Source organism: Thermobia domestica, chromosome 3 (genome assembly GCF_964235325.1).
Source record: "Thermobia domestica chromosome 3, izTheDome1.hap1.1, whole genome shotgun sequence".
In the NCBI taxonomy this organism is placed as follows: domain Eukaryota; kingdom Metazoa; phylum Arthropoda; class Insecta; order Zygentoma; family Lepismatidae; genus Thermobia; species Thermobia domestica.
Window position 1 is genome coordinate 30,982,547 of NC_137456.1, and position 26,214 is coordinate 31,008,760.

Consider the following 26,214-nt stretch of genomic DNA (forward strand, 5'->3'; position numbering starts at 1 on the left):
GATCACGTTACTATTGCTCGCTACTGGTGAGGCGCATGCTCTAGAACTTTCAACCCTTGCCCATTCTGGCGTTGTTACGGATAGTGATCCGCACGTTATCCTTTATGATTCATCGTTGCCACTAGTCCTTGAATTTCTATACGAGTCGTTCGTACCGCCTGATGGACAAAACATTTGAAACAAACTACCTCCAATTAATCTGAAAGTACTCATGCAAGATCATAGTCAACAAGGCTATGCCTTTGTCTTTGTCACGAAAGTCCACGTTAAGCAAGCTTGGATTACTACTTCACAGCTTCAAACCTTTCTTGGTAACTTAAGGTTAGCTCAACATGCGTCAATGATTCCATGGAAAACTTTACGAACTGTTCATAACATTCAAACGTGGGATCAATTGGTTGCAACACGCTTATGAAGTAAGAGCGTGTGGGTTGAACACGCGCGTTACGCTCCCCGCTGCGCTTTTCTCTTACTTCATAAGGGCCACGATTTCGTAACTCGCGTGCTACAGACCTCATCCCAAGATCAATCCCAACCTCCCACACAACCAGTAGTGTTGTCAGATACTGAGATTTCGGTCGCCGCTAATGAGGTTGTTGAAAATTCCGACCACCCCACAAATGATCACACCCACTCCCCTCAGAATTCCCTGTGTAAAATTTGCCTCCTTGAAGAAGTCCAACTAGTATTCCGACCATGCAATCATGCCGCCACCTGTGTTGCTTGTGGACTGGCGGTTACACACTGAATTGCCTGTCGGGCACGAATTACGTCCGTGATTCGTATTTACATCCCCTAACGGGTAGTTGACCCGCTTGTGTTTGCTTTGTGCTTAATTGCTACATATTATTATTCCTCAAATTATCTTTTGTATATACTCTTCCCGGCCATTAAGTGCTGTCAATATATCTGCTACCTGAATTTGCTTTCTTTTTGTTACAGTCTATATTCTGCCTGACATTTGTTCACCTCACCTCCCAGGCTCCTCATATATTGTGTTAGTTTATTTTTAGTTGTTCAGTATTGTTTCTTTATATTCCTATAATACTTACGACTTTAATGTTTATTGCTCTGAACTTATTAGTTTATTTTATTTTTTTTCTGAGGAGTGTGGGCGGGAAGGATTATATACATATAGATATGTATACCTAAAATATAGATATGAAAAAAAATAAAATAAAATAAAATAAAATAGAATAGAATAAAACAAATGATGTATAATGATATCAGATATAGAAGTAATCCAGTAGTAACTGATTAAGTGGTGTAATAACTCTTAGATATTACTTTAGTTATCCTGTTATTTTTATTCGCATCTTAAGTTAGTTAGGTTTCTGCTTACTTAAGGTTTTAGCTTTGGATTTTTTTATTATAGTTAATTGTTATTAGTAAGTTCATTTGTGGCTATTTGAATTGAAATAATGAAGTTAGATAAACATAATAAGATTAGAGCCCTGACGAGTTGCATAGTATATATTAAGGACTTTCGAGTTCTAGTAGAACATAACTTAACTCTACTCAGAATAAAAACCTAGACTTAATACCTAGAAGTAATGAAACTTTCAAAATTGGTGGCCCCCTCCATAAGCGGTCCTGTTTCAAAGTGGATATTACTGCTTCACAACCGCGCATGGCGCACAAGACCGTTAGGATATAACGTGACAGTAATTATAATTTTAAGCGAAATAATATGTCAAAATAAACACACCAAAGTGTACTCTTTGAAACTTAAAAGTTAGTTGAATATCATTGTGCTTTACGAATTGTTTTTTAAATTGTTCGCGGATACTTCCTCAAAACCCGTCTCTCAGTCATCGTTAAAACTAAAAAGGAAATCAACTCTTATCAGGTGACGGAAGTGCATCCGACTCAGAATGATGGTTGCGCGAAAAGCCAACAGCAAAGAACACACCAGCATTTATAACAGGAAAATAGATAAATAAAGCGAAAATAGGGAAAGGACATTACAATGAAATGAATAATAATAATAATGTTGCCATTAAATCATCACGATTGGAGTACACCATAGTTTCTGTTAAGCACTTCATTCTTGACGATTCCTGGTTCGATCCCCCCCGATAGATCATTTCTTTTATCTTATATCTAAATTATCGCTCCGCACGAGCGCAAGTCTGTATTTGAATTGGTTAAGTAAAAGAAGGCTAGAATCAAATACTTTCAATAGACACTTAGTGGATCACATATCATCACTACCTACACTAGAGGTCCCGAGTTCGAGACCCGGAATAGTCCTGTCAAACTTAATATTGTTGTAAAAATGGTCTCAGTTACCGGTGATTATTGGCAGTTACGCAATTGTATCTCACGTTGAAAGGAAACAGATAAGTCGGAGATCGAGTCCCGACTCAAGCACTTTTTGTATGAGTGACACACACTAAACAACGTTTTTGTTTCTCCTTAGGGAATCATTTACTGAAATCACAAGTAAAGCAACACGCACTTCTGATAATCATTGTTACATTGTAATTTTGGTCACTCTCTTTCATTGAGGTTTTTCACTTAATTCAGTAATGATAACAATCGGTGTGGGATACTCCCAGGATATGAACTGTGATTTCGTTGCACTCGAGTTCAGCACTAAACTATGTTAACATTCACTAGTAAAATGAATTGGTAATTTGACGAGAAGAAATTGAAAATGCATGCTTCAAAAGTAATACACTAACAATTCAGGGAGATAGTACTTACCCCGTAACAAGAAACCTCCAATTAGTGTCTTTGGAGACGTACGTCTTTCCTTCTCCTTCCTTTGTGTTTTCCGAGCAACAGATGGTACGTATACTCCAACAAGCTGAAAAATATGAACCACAAAGTTAAGATCTTATTTAAACTCGTTGATTATCATACTCAATAATAACACAGTGCAATAATTAGCCTCATACTTAATATTTAAAAATTAAATAAGATAACTCTCCTTTAAAACCCAGTCACGCCTTAACTACCAAGTTCGTCAAATTCGACTAATAAGTAGCTGGGACACTACACTCAACTTCAGGTTCCCGCGTCCAGCCTATAATACTATGTGTGTGTGGGAGAATTTTTTTTCGTTTCAGGTTTTTCCTTACAGAAGCCGAAGTAGCAGAACCTGCCCAGGTACAAGCAGTGTAAGGACCTACGCCTTGGAGATAACTGAGTATTCGTTTTCCTTTTTATACTTCTGTTAAAAATTATAAGTTTCTAATCACTTGAATAACACTCTATTTCAAAACAGAAAAAGGGAATTTGACATTTTCCTTTGTTATTCTTACTAAGCTACCTACAAAGGGTTGCAAATATAATGAACAAATCACATTGTGCGCAAGATAAGACTGCCTCCTCTGAGGGTCTTAGTTATATTAAATAACTTTATAGAGCTCAAAAGCCCTACAATATTATTTCCCGAAATCTCTAACAATTGAGATAACAGGCACGTTATCCGAGAATTTCTCAAGTGCTGGATTGCCCTATTGTGAGATACGTCTTATGTTGAACACACAGAGGTAGTAATGTGTAAAAATAGAAATGACTAACAATTAGGAAGTAATATACGATTCAAATTCATATTAGTCTGATTGATATAATTGGAATTTTCAATGAAAAACTAGCCATGAATTTCAAGTATGAAACACTTTAAAAAAAATTTATAATCGTTTGCTTGAGTTTGTGTCAAAATTTTAGTTAAAACTGATTGATATAAATTTTGAAGACACTTTGGAACTAATTATTTTAACGGGCATAGTTGTAAAAGTGTAATTAGACTTAATTAAATCTTGTTGAATGTCAACTCTGTTTGGTAGTTCTATGGTTTACGAAGTAACCTAAATTCAAATCTCACAATCTTTGTTAAAGTTTAGATAATATTAACATTTCAAGGTATAAAATATTGTATACAATAAACTTCTTGTACTCATGCATGGAAATCTGAACGACTGACCACTTTTTATTCTCTAAATGAGGAAAACAATGCAAAAATACTTATCTGACAATGTCAAGAAGTCCCTGGTCGGAAGCCGACGTCTGTAACAGTATACTAGCTGTATTCTCTCAGTTGCGATGCAAAACCCCTTTTTTCCCTCTCTCTCCGAACGTTCGTCAGCAGAGCTGATAATTTACAAGCCACTTATCATTATACCAAGCTGTACAATTAACTCATTTCCGCCACGCTGGCCAAATCCAAACTTCCTTTAAACACTCTGGTCCTCAACCAGCCTACATCTGAAAACAAAATATACGGCCAATGTATGTCAATATGGCCATTGCGTCCTGACATTTTCATAACAAACCAGGTATTGCCCATCTTGTAAAGTGCCTTGGAGTTACTCACCATATGATTCATCACCCATTAATCATTACAGTAAGTGGAAAGAATATTTAACAATTCAGTTTCCTCCATCATTATCATTCCACTCACAAAGAAACAAACCGAGTTAGGTACATCAATCAATTTGAGAAGAACTTGTCTTACCGTGATGTTGTTTTTGATCTTCATCCACAGTCACTGCTTGAACACAAGAGGCATCCTAACAATAATGTGTGGTCAGCGCACCCAAACTTAATTCTAGGCTTCCGGTTTATTTGTTCAATGATACAAAATTGATTTTTGTGATATTACTACAATCACATACAATATTTAAACAGGTTTCTATACCAAGATTTGATGTGTGGTCAGCCCCGTTAAAAAATATATATATATATAATGAACCATTGCAAAAGGGATTCGGTGGACATCTTATATAAACAAGTACTTCGCATAAGCCAATGATTATTATGTAACGCATTAATGATTATGTAGTCTAATAGCCTATTTGATTGCAGATCCATATCCATTGCCTACCCAGTGTGATGTCTAGAGTAAGGCCCCCCCCCTGGTATCTGGAGGTACCCAAGGATCCAGATTGCAGCCTGTCAGCCCCCTCCAGGGCTGATCCAGAGGGACGATATGGAAATTGATTTTTATTATTGTCACTCCATCACTGTTTATTAGTGGACAACAGTGACCCAAAACCTAAACTCCCATCCGGATACAGAACTTTCTCTATGCCTTAAGAATTATAAACTTCTACTGTGACAAGAAAATCTCTTTTATCTACGGACAGACTCCAATTGACTTACCTCAGTTCATTGTGGTAAGTGTGAGGACTTACAGGTGAAAAACTCTTCTCGTATCAGTACAAACACGAAAATTGGACAATTGATAAGACTCAAATTAAAAGGAATAAAAAAAAACTCCTTTCAAATCAGCGTTGTGAAAAATCATAAGAAGATTGTAAGCAATGACAAGAGACTCAATAGATGAAACAACTCAATTTCATTGTAATAACCACGATCTAACGTACCAAAAACCATGGAAAGTTATTGTCTAAATGTAAAAATTCAATTCCTATTGTTTGGTCAAGTAAAAGCACAAGTTTGTTTTTAGACATTTCAAAGAAGTCTATATGTGAGTATGGTAATCGAGTTTACACATTTTCATTCCATCATGTTAAAAAAAAACTGTAAGTTTTGGAACCCTCTGTATAGCTATCTTTTGGCAAACATCGAAAAAAAACAAGGAAGTAATTTATTAAATCCTCCATTGCACATTATATTTAACTGTGCTCAACAACAGGTCACCGTGACGTCATCATATAGAGTTATTCTCCGCATAACTATATCCCTTACACTAGGCATTTAAGATTTAAAAACAGAAAAGTTCACCACAACGGAAACCGAGGCCGGTTATCAGTCAAGGCTAATAGAATTAAAAGAAAGAACGAAACATACTTCCGGTGTGTTTTAAAAACACAGCAACCGTAGCTTATGTTGTGGTTAACTTTTGCGTTTAAAATCTATCCTATAAATCAACAAGATCCACTAACATGATGAAACATGATGTAACTTGACTTCGTAAACTTTCCTTTGTAACCGCAAAGAAATCCCTCTCGATTTCGGTGTGTATTTAAAAAAAAGAAGACATAACATACGTTAATATTAGTATTAATAATACTAAGACTAACAATACTAACCTATAAACCCCCCTAACCTTCCCCCCTAATTATAAACAAACGTTATGTTGTCCCCTGCAATAATATGCACTCTGGTATAGCAAATGTAACTGCATCCCTGACTATTAAATTTTGTATCTGTTATTACCATAGGCCTTTAGGGCATAAGCTAACACACTAACCATAGGGTCAGTATTTTAACCATTCAGACTCCCCCTCTGCTAACAGAACCACTCATGGAAAAAGAAAGCTAAAGTAATGGCATATAAATCTCTAGGTGCGCTAAATCGCACCAATCATTTGTAATGTCTGTATATTGTCAGTATACGTAAAAGTAATCAATGTGTATAGTGTATTGCATACCACACAGGTTGAGAGAAACCAAATCGAGGTCGAAATAGCAATCTCGCTGAGTAGAAGTTTAGAAAAACACATGTACATACTATGATTACCCTGTATAGAACAGAGCTATACAGTAAGTTTGTAATATATTACAGTTAGTGCGTTATCATTATAAAGAGCAATAACTAATAATGTGAGATTCATTCTTCGATAACCTTAAAATGAGTTTTAATATATTATGCGTATAGACGCACTTAAAACCTTTATTAAGCATTAAGCCACTGTTTTAATCGCTAGTTGTTAATTACTCAAGTTATTTTACCTATGCGATTTAATCATTTAATATGCAATCGCTTCTATGTTGCAAATAAATATATTACCAGATATGTAATGGAGTACTCAATACATTACTTTCAATACATTACAGGTTATAAAATCTTCACTTGATTCTGGAAAGTAGAGTATAGCCTATGATTTATGAAGTATCACTGGTATATTGACACAACATAAGAAATGTTGTTCACAAACTGTAAGCCAAAACCCGGCAATAATTAAAAAAAAATCTTCAGGCAACACAATTGAGTGTCCTAGTCTAGATCATTGCATGTTTTTCCCATTGGGTTTATACTATAAACAATGAGAACTACTCTTGTAATTTTATCGTTCATCACAGTCCAATGTTAAAGCGCTTCACGCTATTCTTGTTTAAGTGTATTTAATGTTAAATTTCTTTCATTTATAGTTGAATAAAATTAGTAGCCTAAGACAATCACATTTGACACGTATAACTATAATTGTACCCAGTATAGCAAAGACAATTGTACTTAGCAAATCAGTAAACTCACAAAATCTAAATTTTCTTTATAATACTAGAAGTTGTACTCATAATCGGTTCGAAGTCATGCTTAATAATACGGTTAAGAATTGGTTTAACAAAAAAAAATACTATTGTGAGTTCATACAAAACCTGTTGGTAGTTATAAGCTAGAAGGAATCCATGATTGTAAGGTTTCATCCTACATAGGTTTAATCTACTACTTTGTTAATGGAATTGAGTAACATTTATACGTACTATAGTTAGTTATGACACATGAAATCTTACAATCACGCTTTCTTGCAGTTTAGTCGTGCATAATCTCCAAATCCCTCAAGAAAGTTTGTTTTTAGTTTCCTAGCGCCTGACGTAAGGCCAGTTCTATATTAACCCTTTAACTCCCAGCAACTTGCCTTGGACAACCGTTTCTGTACTTGAATATAAATGCCAGAAAGATAACTTTCGACGTTTTTTTTTGTTTATTTTTTTTACCGAGGTCGGCGGATAACTGTTACACAGTTGTGCCTCGAAGTCCTAAGCCGGACCCAAATAATGGGGCGAGACGCCCGCGCTTTTCATATTGTGTGTGAAGTAAGGAAAAGAGAGATAGGGAGAACGGAGTCAGTTGAGGGTCAGATTGAATTAGTGACCTGATGCCTCATTGACACCAATCCACACGCATGTATTAGTGGTAGGACCCTAGCTATGATTTACTCAGATAACAGAGCTGGGTCCTAGATGCAATATTTAGGGAATACCACGAAAGCAATAAATACAGGAAATCTATTATGTAGTTAGAGTTAGGTGTAAAATAAAACTGTAAAAATAAATGTAAAATAGGAATTTCAATCCCGGCGTGATAGAGAAAAATCATAGAAAAAACCTAGAAGTCTTAACCACTATTGAGCATGCGCGTGAGGAAGTCTCTCCCATGCTCGATGAGGCTCGTGACGTCGCCTTCGAGCTACGTCAAAACTGGCAGAAATGCGTGGGACGAAACGCCTTTATAAACGAGGCCTGTTCGCCGCTCCGGTTGATTCTACTGTAGACCGTCGACGAGTGTGTGTGCTCCAAAGTCCCGGACGCTTAGTTGAACATCAGGTATGTGACTATTTTTTCTAAGTTCCCCCTTTAACGCGAGATGAGCACTTTGAGAATGTTTAATGTCGAATACGAAGTCCCTTCAACTTGAGACCAAATTCCCTCTTCGAGAATTAACATTTTTCCCTTCGGGCCAATGCAAGTTGCGATGTGCGAAGTTCGTATTTCACTATTTTTAATAAATCGCGGTTTAGCATAAAACCTTCTAGCACCCATTGAGTATTATAGGGGTTGTGCTCCCACTTAGATGATGTAGTAAAACTACCAAGTTGTAATTCCAAGTAACCAATTTTGTAAAATTCATCTGTATTCTTATTTTTTTACTTCGTTTAATAAAAAGTAAAGTGTAATGGTCTCTTTGATTTAGTCAAGCCAGTCCCACCTAATTAGATTCAACTCACAGTCTTCATATGTTACCTGGGTTTCGATTTCCAGTACCAAGCTCTACCACTAATAGTGCTCTTTCTCATCATCTTCGAACCAGTAAGCTAAAGACGTTTTTCGAGACCGAGGCTAAAAGGGAGTTGGACTCCGAACCAACTTTGTAATACTGGGTGGAGAGTGAAGAAGTGATCTCAATTAAGATATCACAAAAGAAAGTGTACACAATTGCTACGCCAATCAAAGAACAATCAAAACATCATATAACAATGGTTTATATTCTAACAACTATTTATGCTTTAATAGCCGTAAAAAAATGATTAGTAAGGAAAATGCACATATATTAAAACTTTTAGCAAAGTCAAAACCGAAAGCACGTAAGGCAATTTTAGAAAATGCAGATCCAGATTTAATTCGCTCTATTTGTGAATGTTCCTATAACGTATTACAGGGAAATGTTCCATTAAATAAAACAGAGATAAATAAGCTAAAAATATAAAAAGGAACTGAGATATTTGGTGAAAAAAGGTCCGTCATTAAAACAAAAAAAAACGAATAATTATACAAAAAGGTGGTTTTCTTACTGCTTTGCTTGCACCTATTATTGGAGGTATACTATCTAGTTTAATTAAATAATTATGCAAAACGCACAAAAACTTATTTTAATCTCACCAGAAAAATTACATCATTATCAAACGATATCTAATCTTGATGATGAAATGAAAGAAATTTTAAATAATAAAAGTTTAAATGCAGAAGAAAAATGGACAAAATATAGAGAAGTCTTACAAAAATATTTAAATATAATTCAAAAACCGGCAGCAGTTACAACAACAGCAACAACTACTACGGAGGAAGAAGAACAAGAGGACGAGGAGGAGGATGAGGAGGATGATGAAATAATATCTACTCTCCCTGAAATTTGTAAACGTAAAGCGAGACCTTTATTACGTAAATTGAAACAAAATCCAAATATTCAATGGGACGATAATGGAAATGTGAATATTAATAATAAATTAATTCCAGGTGCAAATATAGTGGATTTGATATCCGATTTTGTTAGATGTCGTAAGAAAAATATTTCAGTTACCGGCTGGAAACCTTTTGCTACATTATTAGCAAAAGCCAATATACCCTTAGAGTACATTGGTAATCCTCAACGAATAGATTATATTAGAAAACAAACAGAAGACGAAGAAGACGAAGAGGATAGTCCTCCACCCCGTAAACGCAAATGGTGTACTTATAACCAATAATAATAATATTCTATTGTAATCTATTGATATTTTTAAGTATATAGAAAGATGAATGATCCATACCATAATTATTACATACATCAAGCAGGAGGTAATTATAACGTGTATAGAGGTACAGCATATCAAGAAGGTTATGGCATTGGTAGTTTTCTAGGAGGTTTATTTCGTACTGTATTTCCTTTATTAAAACAAGGTGCAAAAACTGTTGGTAAAGAATTGATACGTACAGGAATTAATGTAGCAGGAGATGTACTAGATAATAATAGACCTATTGAAGAGTCTTTGCATGATCGATGACAAGAAGCTAAAACAAATTTAAAAAATAAAGCTCAAAGTAAATTAAATCAGGTGTTGGAAGGATCTGGAAGAAGAAAAAGAAAGAAAGTTCATTTTAGTGGTGCTGGTGTGAAACGGATAAAAAGATCCAAAGATATCTTTGATTAATTAATTATGGAGCAAAGTGATAGTTTTTATCTCACACTTCCTAGCAATAGTTCTATGGAATATTTTCCTCAAAATACTCTTGCTTGTTATACTACTAAATTATATCAACCTATTGTACTGGAGAAGGGAGTGTGGGAAACAGCTGTTGTTGAAGTGCATTATACAAGTTCATTTCAGAATGTTTCCAAATATACAAATAATATTTATTATCGTCTCATGAATACAAAAAAACTGGAAAATAACTCAAATCTTACCAGGCCACTTTTATCATGTTGATGATATTCTATCTCAAATTAATCATAAAAGTGATATATTAAATTTACAATTAAAAGTCAAAGCATCAGTGAAACGAATTGAGGTTAATAGAGTAATAAAAGATCAAGAGAAGCATATAGAAGTACGCCTATCTCCTGAACTAGCCAGAATACTAGGCTTTGATCACATACAACAAGAAGATATTGCAGTTGTTCATCATGCTCGTTATCCACCTGATTTACAAAAAGCGCTACCTACACTTATGTATATTTACAGTGATATTGTAGAACCACAAATGGTGGGTGACACCGTAGCTCCATTGTTACGTATTATAAATACAAATATTACAGAGCATGGTATTAATAATGTACATATTTTTGATAATCCTCATTATGTCACCGTGCAACGTAAACAATTTGATCAAATTATTATTGATTTAAGAGATAGTACAAGTAATCCACTTCCTTTCCAATATGCCAGTGTATGTGTAAAATTACGTTTTCGTAGACGTAATATGGTATTATAAATTTTACCATGTGTGAATATTAATAGTAAGAAAAATGCAGTGTGAGTGTATGAAATCAGAATTAGATTTATTTGCTGGTTTACCCACTCAAACCAGTATAATAGGTACTAAAATAGTTCCATATAAGCCTGTGGCTTCAATAGCTGATAATGCACCAATAGAATTTGTAGTCCCCGGTCATGGGGATGACTATATTGACTTACCGCACACAATGTTATATGTTAAAGGTAAAATTACTAAATCAGATGGTTCTAATTTAACTTCTGCCGATAAGAAAATCGGCCCTGTAAATGATTTTCTCAATGCAATGTTCAGTGAAGTGCAATTATATTTAAATAATCAAATTATTTCCTACTCTTCACATACATATTCATATCGATCGTATATTGAAAAACTACTAAACTATAATGCTGAAGCTAAAACAACACATCTTCAAACATCAATGTGGTTTAAAGATACTGCAGGGCATATGGACAGTGTGACCGATGCTAATGTAGGATTTAAACAACGTTTTCTTCTCACTGCTTTAAGTCTGTCATTTGAATTATTGGGTTATATTCATACTGATATTTTCAATCAGGAGAAATTTCTAGTGAATGGTGTACAATTGCGTATTAAACTAATTCCAGCTAAACCTACATTTTGTCTAATGGGTGACGCAGATGCTGATGGAAAAGTTGTAATTACAGATGCAACATTGCTTGTGAAAAAGGTTGATGTATCACCAGCAGTTAAAATAGCACAAAATAAAGTATTACAAAATCCTAAATTTAGAATAAAATATCCTATAACAAAAGTGCAGGTGAAGACAGAAACTCTGCCACAAGGAATTATGGATAGTACACTTCCAGATCTGTTTTCAGGCATAGTGCCTAAACGTATTATTATTGGTTTTGTTACTAATACTGCTTTCAATGGTACTTACCAAACAAATCCATTCAATTTTCAACATTTTAGTATGTCATTTTTTACATTGTATGTTGATGGAAATCCAATACCCTTCAAACCTTTACAACCAGATTTTGATAATAAGCTATATGTACAAGCATATTCTACGTTATTTACATTTTCAGGTATTTATTATTCTAATCAAGGTAATAATATTTCACTCGCTGAATATCCTAATGGTTATACTCTACTGGTGTTTGATTTAACTCCTGATTCAAGCGCAAGTGCTGCATTTCATACTAGTCCGCAACGGCAAGGAAGTGTACGTTTAGAGGTTCATTTTAAAGAAGCACTGCCATCTCCTGCAACAACAATTATTTATGGTGAATTCTCTTCAGAATTAGAAATTGATTTCCAGAGAAAAATATATATTAATTAAAGATGTTAAATACAATTGAGCTTTATGAAGCATTACAACAAAATTTGCCTAAAGATACCTAGAGATATTGGTGTGTATGCTGCTGATGAGTTACCTTTGTTTATTCATACATTTCCAGCCGCCATAATTATAAACACTGATTCTAGTGATAAGCCTGGTGAACATTGGGTTGCTGTTTATATATCTAATATGTGTGTGGGAGAGTATTTCGATAGCTATGGTATACCTCCCTATATACAACATCATATAAGGTTTTTAAAACGAAACTGTCTGTATTATACATGGAATAATAGACGTATTCAAGGTGATTTATCTCAATTTTGTGGACATTACTGTTTCCTATATTTAGCATGTCGTGCATCCGGTTATTCGATGCAGGATTTTTTAAACAAATTCTCACTCACTACTATTGATGCTAATGATATTATGCTTTATTCATTTATGAGAGTATGATGATGTTATTTTTTTAAACTCCGCCATTGCCGGTCCCAAGCCCTGGATGAGAAAGGAGGAGGGTTGGGGGTTGCTACCCCCGTAAAAGAAAATAATGTTGGGTTGGAAACGAGTACACTTCTATTCTATGCTATGTTCAAATAAGGGTGGAATCCAAAACGAATACACCCCTATTCTCTGCTATGTTAAAATAAGGGTTGGAAAACGAGTACACCCCTTAAAAGGGAATGAATCTTACGTATTCTCTGGTCTGCTGTGTGTTCATTGTCTCAGTGTAATTTCTGCTATGTTAAAATAGGGGTTGGAAAAGGGAACGAGTTCACCCTTAAAAAGTGGTCATAAAAGAGAATGAATACACCCCTAAAATGGAGGATGTTGTGTTTATTATCTGCTCTGCTATGTGTTCGTAACTGCTATCTTACATGTGCTGCTTGGAAAATGTGCTCATAAAAGAGAACGAGTTCACCCTTTAAAATGGACTATGTTTAATCTTCGCTATATTTCTGCTATGTTAAAATAGGAGTTGTAAAAGGGAACGAGTTCACCCTTTAAAATGGAGGATGTTGTGTTTATTATCTGCTATGTTAAAATAGGGGTTGGAAAAGGGAACGAGTTCACCCTGCTATGTTACGTATTCTTATGTCATTTCTGTTATGTTAAAATAGGGGTTGAAAAATGTGCTCATAAAAGGGAACGAGATCACCCCCTTAAAATGGAGGTCATAAAAGGGAACGAGTCTTCTCTGCTGTATGTTCGTTATGTTACGTAGTCTGATGTTATGCTATGTGGAAAATATTCTCATAAAAGGGAATGAGTTCACCCCCTAAAATGTGCTCGTAAAAGAGAACGAGTACACCCCCTAAAATGGAGGTCATAAAAGGGAACGAATTCACCCCTAAAATGGAGGTCGAAAAAGACCGTGGGCTCACGGTGCACGGTGGTCATTTTCCCAGGGGCTCGTGAGTTGTTAAACGCTGAGCCAGATCGATCCATTTTCTACTACTGGAGTATTAGTCTATTTCTATTGTTTCTTTTCTTTAGTGTGGTGCGAGCTACTAATGATTATTCGCGTCCTTCAGAAACAGGGAAGGTATGTATGATTCACATTTAAAGTTAATTCAGAATGTCTACTGGGTCGTGAATTTGGTGTATGTATATAACATCACGCAAGATCAACTCTAAAGTCTATGCCGCTCCCCACTACTTAATCTTGCCTACAAGAGAACTAGATTATCTGAACCACATCACTGACTCTGATTACTCTATTTTCTGTTGTATAAATGACATGAGAGAATCAAACGAAATACAATAATTTTTAATAGTAATAGTAGTATTAAAGTATATGAATATTTAAAAACTATTATGATATAAGTTCATAAATCTAGCTTCCGGGAGAAACGAGTTTAAAATTGAATGATCTCACAATTTTCTTATAACTACAATTTTTAACAGCTGTATCTCCGGTAAATAGCATTATCATGTTTAGATCTCTTTATTACATGAACTTAGTTCTGTGTGGTTGTTGCGTAGTACATAAACGTATTTCTATTTTGATCTGGAACGTAATTATGATGCTATGTTTTCCAGCATATATATATGAGCTAGCTCTATATATGAGCAAATAGAGCAGCCAGCTTGATTTCTTAGAGAAGACAGAAATTATTATTGACGTGGCAATGAAAGACATCAAAAAGAAAAAAAGAACTGTTCACGGACCAATCGCTGACTTTTCTCCTGTTGAAGAAATAATTACAGAAATATATTAGTGAAACTTCACGTGTTCATCCACTTCCCACGTCATTTCCACGCAGTCGAAATGTGTATCAAATTACTGTCATCACAAACTTCTTCTGAAGTATTTGTGGTGCCTTAGCTCGAGATGGATTTATTAGAGGAATAACTTTGGATTGGTCAATTATGCCGAATTTCGGAACAAAATCCGAATACGAACCAATAAGTTAATTAAATAATGTCCAAAGTTAGGATGATTTGGATGGGTACGAGTAAAATTGATATGCAGCCACCTTTTCGTGGTGATTAATGGGTTATCCTGTTATTCAGGAGAGAGCTGTATATTTTTTTTTAGAATTAATTCCATAAATACGCAGCAATTTTAAATGCAGAGTATAATTTAATATTTTTTCCTGAACTGTTTTAGAAATTTCCATAAAGTTTCAAATACTTTATAATCTTAGAAGGCTGCAGGGAGTAAGATATGAATTAGAAATCTTATCCACGGATGTTTGAAAAGCCATTTTGGGTGGTTAACAGATGCCGATAGCAAATTATGATTGAACTCTCGAAATCGTTTTAGTTTTCCTTACTTGCATTAAGTACTTCATTACTTGCTAGTAGTCTTGCATTAGGAGAAGAAGTAATAAAATAGAAAATCATCTATCAAGCTTTAAAATGAAATTATTATATTATTCAATCTTTTATTGTTTGCAAATATTTGGATATTGATTCCTACATTTAAATTTGTTTTCCTAGATGTAGATGTAAAAGAAATTATTATCTTCCTGCTACATCAAATTTTCTATTTTCTAAACTTAATTTTTCACAGTGCGCGTTGAGAGCAGCTACAAAGGAAACATCTATCTCGTTATCATCATTTCCTTCTGTCTTGGTGCTTAACAGTAGGGAATTAAAAAGAATCTCAGTTGTGACGTCAAAGACTTGATTCGAAATTACCTTTCAACTATAAGTTTGGAAGAAATTGGTATTTTAGATTCTAGTATACATACAGATTAAAAATATGGAGACATTTACACAACAGAAAGACATATTTCTTTGGGTAACTTGCATCTTCATATATTGTATACTGTACATATATTTTTTCTTGGTCAGCACAAGCAGACTCTTAATTGAAACAAGTATAGCTGAAGGGTGTATGACATGCTTTTACTCTACTGGTTGAAATAGAGTGCATGCAAAATCCGGAGGGGTTGCTTGAAGTTAATACCTCCAGTACTCTTTTACTTTGTAGGTAGTGAGGGATGATTACCTTTACACTATTATCAACAGCTTAGGAATTCATTATGATAAATCATACGTAATTATCTGTATTTTGTATGTAATAAATGGGTAAACAAATGGTTCTCTGTGCCCCTTAATTATGAATAGACAAATATGTGAGCTCTGTATATCGAAACATTCCAGTACAAAAATATTATACATTTTCTACTCTCCTGTCTCCTCAGGTGTGCCACAACATACTTTGACTCTTATAATTTTGCATTCTTCTTGTGGTGATATCCACTGTAAAATCACCTAAATATTTCAATATCTTAAAGTTTACAACTTTTTACTTCTATAAAAATTTCATAAGAGTAGCCAATGGCATTAAGTCTTAAGTATACAAGGAAACTAACGCAATTAACATGACTATAAGAGTGTTCGTTTTAAGACAAAGTTACCCTCAAACAAAACTTACACCCATAACAGTTAGTTGACAACTTGTCACTCACCGATAGCAGCCCGAGGCAAGAGGCCATATTGGAAATCCGAAAATACACTGAGCTCGATATATTGAAAGAAATGTTAATATTGGGAGCAAGATATTGGCGTTCGATGGGCAGACGCAAGGAGAGTAAAAATCCAGAAGGTATTAGGTGATAAGTACAGTGAAAACAATGTCATACACCCATCAACTATATTTGTTCCAATTAAGAGTCGGCTTGCGCTGACCAAGAAAAATATATGTGTACAAGATATGACTATGCAAGTTCCACGAATAAATATGTCTTACCGTTGTGTAAATGTCTCCATATTTTTAATCTGTACGCATACTAGAATCTAAAATACAATTTTTTTGAAAAATTATAGTTGAAAAGTAATTTTGAATCAAGTTTTTGACGTCACAAGTGAGATTCTTTTTAATTCTCCACGGTTAAGAACCGAGAGAGAGGAAAATGATGATAACGAGATAGACAAGAATGGTGGAATGAAGAAAGTGAAAAGAAAGGCGAAGAACAACATGAAGACTCACATACAGAAATCCAACGTGGCGGGAGCTAGCATTGAACCAAAGATTGGCGTGTCAGAAGCAAGTGCTCTACCAGTCAGTCAGTACGCTCTACGCTGTATATAGTTTACACTTCAAGTAAAGGATGACATTTCTTATGTGTCATTACTATCTGTCGTGTACTCTAGAACGTGACGTCTGGCAATATGACCTCCTGACTTTAGAAAATTGAAACAATGACTAGATCATTCGTTTGTACTACGTATGTACCGTTTGTACCGAAAATATTTTCGTTTGTGCCATTTTCGTTATAGGTTACTTGAAAGGTCAACTGGGGAACTACAAACTAAATGACAGTGTCAATTATGCGACTAGAAAATATTATATTTTATTTGGGTAGGGGGCATGGTGGCTCAGTGGCAGACCGTTTACCTCTGGTACGTAGGGACCCTGGTTCGATCTATGGCCAAGAAAGTTTGTTGAGGATAACATCGTGTCCGTGGGTTTCTAAGGGGTATTCCCGTTTCCTTTCACATTCTCATTCCACTTCTATCGTTATTTTATTGCATTAATCATCTGTCTCATGATTTATTTATTTTGTGCATTTAGTTCTACTTCGTTGTTTGGTTGTTTGTAAATATTCTTTTAGTGTTTTTTGCTTTGCTGTTTCCTCTGCTTTTGGCTATTTTATTTCAATTAGTCTGTGTAATTCTATATCATTTTTTGGTACTGGCCCAAAAATTTAAATATATTTTGCCAATTCCTTGTTTCTAAACCAAGTTTCCTATGCTATTCTTAATAATTGGTAGTATGTTGCTTCTTCCTGTGCAAGTATTTGTAGAGAGACAGTTACTGTTCTTTATAACGTCTAATGTTTTGATTAAAACACCTTCTTCGCACTCTGTTTACAATTTGTCTGAGTTTTTATTTATTTATTTTTGCAAAGACTCTATGACATCAGACAACTGAGCGGTACATCAAAATTGGCATTATCACGTATTTGTTACAAAATTGAAGTGTCTTCTTAGGTTTTTGATTGTCTGTATTTGCAATCGTTATTAGTTTATGAATCACTTCTTTTTATTATTTTCTGTTACTTCTTCAATTTGCTTTGCATAATTTAACTTCTCGTCAATCTACTCTTCCTTTTAAATTCTTCTGTTCTTCCAATTTACTTATTTGATAAACATAGGATTGGAGCTATTAGCAATCATTGTCCATTTCGTTCATTTGTTCTAGGTACTTGAGGCATTGGCCAATCAGAATATCCCAAGTGCCTGGTCCGCAATTTTGACCTTGTGGACATCCTTTTGTAAAGTGAGTTTGCTATTTTTACACTGTTCCAGCATAAATTAACATAGTGAGGTTAGGAATTAATATATAGGAATATAGGAATTAATGTAGGTGTTTCTATCGTTTTTAGTTGTTGGAACAGTGACGGCCACCATAGATTGTCCCTCGCTCAATTTATAAATACTATTGCCAGGTATTTTTTATGTTTCTCGTTTTCTACGAACTCCAGAAGCATACTAATGTGGTTCCTGCTTCCCTTCCTTTCTTGAGTCCATGTTGTAAATTATCTTTGTTGTTGTTTTATTTTATTTATTATTACTCTCTGGAAGATTTTCTCAAGTATATTTAGAAGCCATATCCATCTAACACAAGTTGTACAGCCTTGACAAATGTAGCGCCACCACTTCTATCTCTTCCTTAAATGTTTCCGATTTTATCATGTCTGCTTTTCTTAATTTCAGTTGGTTACTATATACTATTATTGTTTCATTTGTAGTTGCTTTGAGTTTTAGGCAGTGATGTCTTAACATTTTCACTTAATTTTTCAAATTTTGGTGCTCTGCGTCATCCCCTGCCTGATCAAAATACGGTAAAAGTTTCGAAAGTTTCAAAAGTCCGAGATTTTTTGAAGGGAACCTGATCTTTCTAGCTGCGTGGGTCTAACTAACTGAAAACTAAGTTAATTCAGGACATTGCTACCTCAGCGAAAGCGGATATACTCTCTCTGAGGTAGACAAATTATAGGCGCCTGAATATGTAGATTTATCTAGGAGTAATTAGTTGAGAAATGAGCCCAACTGCACGAAGCAACCAATCTTTAAATGAAGATTGTGAGTATGTAGAGAAGTGAAAAAAGTTTCGGTTGTGTAACAGAATTGTTTTTTCAAGAAATGTTGTGTTTTTCATTTATATATATATATATCCTCCTGACGCCCAGAGCAAATCACCTACAAGAAGGAGTAGGAATTTTTTGTTCAGTTTTTAATGAATTAATGTTTGGGGCCCCAAGATTAATAATTTGTGAACTTTAAGGGATTATGGTTGTGCGCATGCGCAGAATCGACTGTAGAGCCACCTCTACACTGGGTATTCTGGGTATAATAATAAAAATAGGAATTTTTATAGATCTTTAGTATTATGAAAACTGTTTAATGCTAGATAAATATATTTGGTCTGCTACTTGCATACATGTGTTTTAACAATATCCGTAGTGGTTTACATGTGCAATATAACTTTCATCGTGAACAATATACGAATATTTTTTAACTGAACTCCTAACTGAAATGATAACTGCTGAGTTTCAGGACATAAAATGTGTGCACACTGAGCCTTCGATAAAATGTGTGTTCACATTTTAGTGTGAAATCTGAGAAAGCAATTACGTTCTGGTTGAACACACAAAAAAACCTTGCACCGGATACATCGCACTCTGGAGAATTGCTTACATCCAGGAGTTCTGCACCTTGGGTAGTTTTTGATCTTCAGCGCTTCTGGCAAGTGCCGTGCACCTGCATATCTGGATGCTGCACAGGGGAGCGGTGTTCTTCGTCGCCTGTGAATTGCTGGATTTTCATCGTCGGAATCGTTGTATTCATGTTGGTCCTGGACTGCAAAAATAAGCTCCTTAGCTTACTCTGTCCAGTCCAGATCCTCAGCCAGAAACATTTTGAATTCATGAAACTTTAGGATATTTTTAGATGGAAGGTTCTTCAGTTTACATTCCCTTTTGTATCCAAACCATGCATTTACGGCTGCCAGGTCGAAGTAATGCAAAATTGTGCGAAGTGTCCATTTCTTGCTTCTGCCTTACATCCTGTAAAACGACATCATTCGATCGCAGAGATCCACTCCGCCCATACATCTATTGTATTCTGACACAGCTGCTGGCATAGGAATATCTACTTTCTGTTGATGTTTCTTGCTCCATCGCTTGCAAACCTTAACGGGATCCTTCCCGACATGTGTTGATGCCATAATGACAGACCTATTATCCACCCACTTCACTACTACTACCTCTCCATCGGATCTGACGACTTCGTCAGAACTTCCTCTCCCGGTTTCCAACAAATCCTTGTCGTTCACAATTTTGGTTTTAACTGAGTTTGGAAGTCTTCCTGCCATAATAGTACCAGTACCGTACACATGCATTTCCAAAAGTCTCTCAAGTAGTAGAATTGATGTAAAGAATCGGTCGAAATAAACTTGAGTACCGGTCTGTAGATTAGAGCACAACGTAGTTACTGTAGCACCACCAACACCTAGCTCTCTTTCCATGCCTGGGAACGTTCCTTTACCTTGATACATAATAAAATCCAGCACTTCTCCTTAAGGACTGGCAAGAATGAACACCGTAAAACCGACTGGATTGGGTTTCCCTCGTACGTATTGTCTCATGATTACACGTCCACTAAAAGGAATAATCTGTTGATCGACGCAAATGGAAGCTTGTCGCGGGATTTCAGCGCATCCCTTCAGAATACGTTCAATAAGTGGTCGCACTTTCCAAAATCTATCGTTTTCTCTTTCAGACTCAGGTATTTCATCATCAAACACTACTTTTATTTGTGTTCGAAGGTCCTGGTAACGATTACGACTCATAGTAGAGGCAATGATTGGAACTCTGGTGGAATTTGTCCAGTACATCCTCATACTTGGGTACTGAAAAGAAATGAAACCAGTTTGTGAGCAGCCGCGTCGATACAAAATGAGTTCAGTAGTGTCTGGAAAGAGTATGATAAATCCAAAGTTACACTTTAAAAAAGCTAGTACCTTGTATGTGGCAGAAAGTACCAAGGATCTACTTCAAGGTGAGTTCGTGCTATGTTCAGAAACCCACGCAAACAGGATTCGATATGATACATCAGATTCTTGGGTCACATTCAGATCCACAATGTAAAACACTTACTTTACAACTGTAAATTTTATAGTTATCATACTCTGACCAGAAGTCACAGAGTTTAATAAATAGAGATTTAAGAATTGAAACTCTATTATAGATTTTATTATTTTATGGTGAATGTGATTTTTGTTCTTATTTGCATTCATCGAAATGATAACTTGAATAAAATAATTATGAAACACTATAGTAATGGAAGCAATTGAAAGAAGGATTTTAAATTATGTAAAATTCAAAAAGAACACATCAAGATCAGAAAATGAAAAGCCTTGCATATGTTCAAGGATGCAAAGGTAAAGCATTGATTCTGTGTTTGTGTTTGTAATATCGAGTTCCTGAACGTTTCATGCACATCTGGTGAAAAATTGTGTTGCTGAATTACAATAAATAAATAAATAAATAATATTTTGTCTACCTTCAAACAAGACATAACCATATATATGCCCATAAATTGCTTCATCTCATTTGTCGATGTATTAATTTTCTTTTTACCTTTGCTTAGTTCGGTTTGCTCAGTTGTTTGTGCCATTTTGGCAAATATCTCATCATCAATAAAGCGCAGAAAGTAGGAAATTGGTTCTTCCACCTTAAAAGGTACTTGTAAAGTATCATCAGCCGCACTTGAATCACGACGAAACCTGAAACGAAAATAGAATAAAAATTGCAAAATCAGAGAAGAGAGCTGATTGAATGTTCAAAGAAGGAAACAATACATCAGAGAAAAAATAATCTAACTCAAATGAATTTCCGAATGGTACTTTGTGCAAAGTTAGGTATTCCTCCTCTGTTCTTTCCTTGTCTTACCTATCGATCGAAAGAGCCTCAGAACTAGCTACCAAAATCTGACCTGCTTTCTTAACCCAACAAGTAAAAGGAATATAAAAATGAATGCAAAAAAGTCAAGTGTATATACGTAAACCTTGAAACTTCGTACGAATGAATGGGACTTGAGAAGAGAAGGTGAAGTGTACGTAGTATTATAGGTGAAGATAGGGAAATTCAAAAACATATATTCACTTTAGAAAAGAAAATATGCCGCTTTGTCTCCTCCTTTCTCAGGTTAGGTCAGCTTAGATAAGTAGGTGAGTTCATGATACTGTTTTAAATTAAAAGTATAATGAAAAAGCACAAGATGTAGGATAAGGATGAACAAGTATATCAACTTACTCCTTTCTTATCCAGAACAGGGGACACTGAGTATTAGATTCATCATGTATCGAATCATTAGTGACGTCATCTTCTGCCTCCTCGGTACCATCACTTTCGTACTCCGTTACATCCTGTTCACCAAGATCAGATGGAGAAAATTCGTCTCCAGAATCTTCGGAAAGATCTGCGTCTGAGTCTTCTAAAAAACGAAGGAGTTCATCAGCTGACAGAGGCTTTTCATTTCGAGCTGAAAAGGAAAGAAATATTGCTGTAATATCGTAAACATTTACTAGCTCCACACAATAAACCTCAGCAGGTAGATACCTGTTTTTTTCCCGGATACATTTTTTTCTTTTACGGAAACCTGTACAACAGTTCTGAACTGACAATATATTTAGTAATAATTTTGTGTACTTGCGTTTAATTATAGTATTTTCTGCAAAAATGAAAGATTTTCAGCGAGCTGTGGATTCCCAGAACTAATTTAAACGTCCCCCTGCAAACAGTGTTAAATCTAACAATGTAAAACAAAAAAAGTCTGAAAAATATTTAACAATGTCCAACACAAAAAATAATACGTAATTTCATCCTTCCACCAAAATCTACTCATGAAAACCCAATGTAGAGAACCCTTTACAACAGCAAAAAAAAAAAACCGCCCTGCACACTACAAAACACAAAGTTCTTCAAAAACAATAAAATATACAGATTTTAGATTATCTAATAAAGATACAGTAGAGGATTCAATGCAATATCTTATTTTCTAACTACTGAAATAAATAAATTACCTGCGCGGTGCGTATTACGGCCCCCACTGCTCCACGACGGCATCTCAACTGCTGTCCAACTGCACAACATACGGCGCTTCTGCTCGTGTCCGTATGCCGAAATAATCTTTGAAGCGTAGAGATTATTTCGGCACACAAAAGGTTTCAACTCAGCAAAGCTCGAGGGATCTGCAGGAACGAACGGGCAAATTACGTCATTTTTTGTAGAGCCCGCTCTACGCGGGACGTCAGGAGGATATAAACTGTCTTTATGATCCTCGTATGTAAATGTCTCATTTTTCCTAAAGAGGAAAACGTTCAGAAACTAGGATATTATGTGGTCCTTTATTTCTAATGAGCAGTTTATATTTCGAATTTTATCCACTAACTTGACGGCTTTCTGTTATACTTAATTTCAGCCATAGATTATGACCCTTCTTCCCAAGGATATTAATTTGATAAATTTAATATCATAAGATCCCTGAGGGGCGAAAAGTATGTAACCGTCTCAACTGCAGTTTCATTGTAATTAAAATGAAATGAAATCTTTAAGTTTTACGTCCCACGGTTATGCCGGTTAGGCTAAAGGAGACGGTGATGATGAGAGATGAGTGAAATGGTGGAATGAAGAAAGTGGGAGGAAACGGGAGAACCCCGAGAAAACCCACGAGCACGGTGTTTGTCCACCACAAAGTTCACGTGGCGGGGGCTGGGATCGAACCCGGGACCCCAAGCACCAGAGGTGAACGCTCTACCACTGAGCCACCGCGCCCCCTTCATTGTAATTAGTTAAGTAGTAAGTATGTAATGCGATCAGTCAGAATCTCACATATATGTTAGATTTGAACATCCTCATTACATTAAGACACAACCTCAGACCAAGATATGTTTTAATGATGTACTTTACTTCACAATGATCTCTAAAGTATTTACTCAGAAGTATTCTGCTGTAAATGCAAAAAACAGGCAAGAAAAATCTGTGAAACATCATTTATACCGCCCCGTAAGTGCGGTTTCCAACCATGTTGGATTGGCCGTCATATTGGTTGAAGCAATTACGGGTGACACGAAGACTTTTACTACGTTGTTACATGTACTTTAGGAACTCCGTATGGAGTATCAGAAATTCAACAATAATGTCCGCGTTCACCTCCCAACCTATGCTGGGATATTGTAGTTATTTCAATGTACGGTAAGTCTGAGTTATGGAACCCTTTTTACAGGTAAAAAAGGAGCCTGAATTGAGGCTTCAGGAGCAGCTCAGTTTGAAAATGAAATGAAATCTTTGAGTTTTACGTGCCACGGTTATGCCGGTTAGGCTAAAGGAGACGGTGATGATAAGTAATGAGTGAAATGGTGGAACGAAGAAAGTGGGAGGAAACGGGAGAACCCCGAGAAAACACACGCACACGGTTTTTGTACACCACAAAGTTCAATTGGCGGAGGCTGGGATCGAACCCGGTACCCCAAGCACCAGAGGTGAACGCTCTACCACTGTAGCACAGTTTGAGATATGCCTATATATACAGCTTAGGTTTTAGATAATGCATATTACAATTATATACATAGTAACGAAACTCGTGATATTCTACTTAATTGAAGATTTTCGAGCCTCTCCCAAGTGAAATTTGATACATCTGGGTTTAACATAAATACGAAAACATTATCCTTGTTCCTACTCTCTGAAAATATCACATTTTCTATCTATCTTTTTTTCCTTTCTGGGCGTTATTCTTTATACCCAGATGGTCACAGTCCTAACTTACTCTCCTTTCCTGCGTCTGTCACTGACCAACATCAATGAATTTTGGTAAATATATCGACTACAACACAGATAATTTTTTGGAGTATATTTCATACAGCAACCTACACTACAGCCGAACAAAGTTAATCCAATTTTTTGTCAAATGCCTTTTCTGATGAGGGTTCGGAACATTTTCGTGAATTTTGCATTCGGAAGGCATATCTGTGATCTCATTGAAAAGGTAATAATGCCAAAACCGTGATTCTAAAGTAATTATAGTAGGACAAAATGAAAGATTAAAATTTTAATGAAAAGAAAAAAAGCTGAGATTTGAAAAAGTTAATAACGCGGCCGACTAGGTATTTATATTTACATTATATTGTAGTCGTACAGGTGGCAGCTATGTTCTCTATTGACTTTGAGAAATAAAAATGTTTACAATGTTTTAAGTTTTCATTTTTGTTTAATGAATATAATGTATCTTTTTCTGCTCCATTAATTTTGTATTATCATTTCTCTTATGGATACTAAATTAAACAAATAGTCTTTCGCAATATTTAGTTGCTCCAATAGCAATATTTAAGAAGAAACGAAAATACTGAATCCGGAGTCAGCCAACTTTTGACCAACAACATTATCTGTAATAAAGTATATTTTTGAAAAAGATTAACCGGATTCCTACTAAAGGAGCTGGTTTTCTTGTGTATCTAACGCTTTTATGCAACAACAAAGTTCTGAAGAGGAGGACATATTACTAATGTGGGTTCTGAATATTTGAGTCTTGAATCTAGTACACTAGGCGTGTACATGCAAGATATACCCTTCTATTCGCTACCACACCTCTTTTCTCCACGAACATCCTATTATAGGGTCATATCACTGTCTACGAATAACGTACTTTTTAACGACAAAATTATTATGAGGATGATTTGAAAGTTATTCAAAAATACATTTCATACGAAATACCTGAATCCATTACAGATTGAAAGAACAATTTCACATATTTTGTTGATTGAAAATGTATAGGTATGATATTAATTGATACACGATCTAAAACGTGCCTAAATAACGTGAATAAAATATTAATTAAGTTTTACATTCACTGTCTCTCTTATGGTTTAAATAGGCCTACTATTATTTATTAATATTTAGTGTTACATATGTCATGTGTTGAAAGTAAAATTAACTTAATCAAAAAATGTATACACATTCCAATGAATGGAAACTCTAAATATGTTGAAAAGAATAACATCAATAGGTTATAAATAATCAGTCAATATCTCATCACTAATATGAAAGTTCTCTACACATTTCTTCTCTAACGACCGTAATGTCCAACTCTCTGAACCTTACAGTCCAATGCTCCATGTGTAGCACTTCTTCCTTTGTCCAATATAAAGGCTGGTAGTTAAGAGTGACATTTTCTAGTTGAATGCTTCTTTGGCATTGGCAACACTTTACCTGATCCCTTTGGTGCAGAACTCGTCTTTCGTCAAAATACCAACCAGATACTTGAAA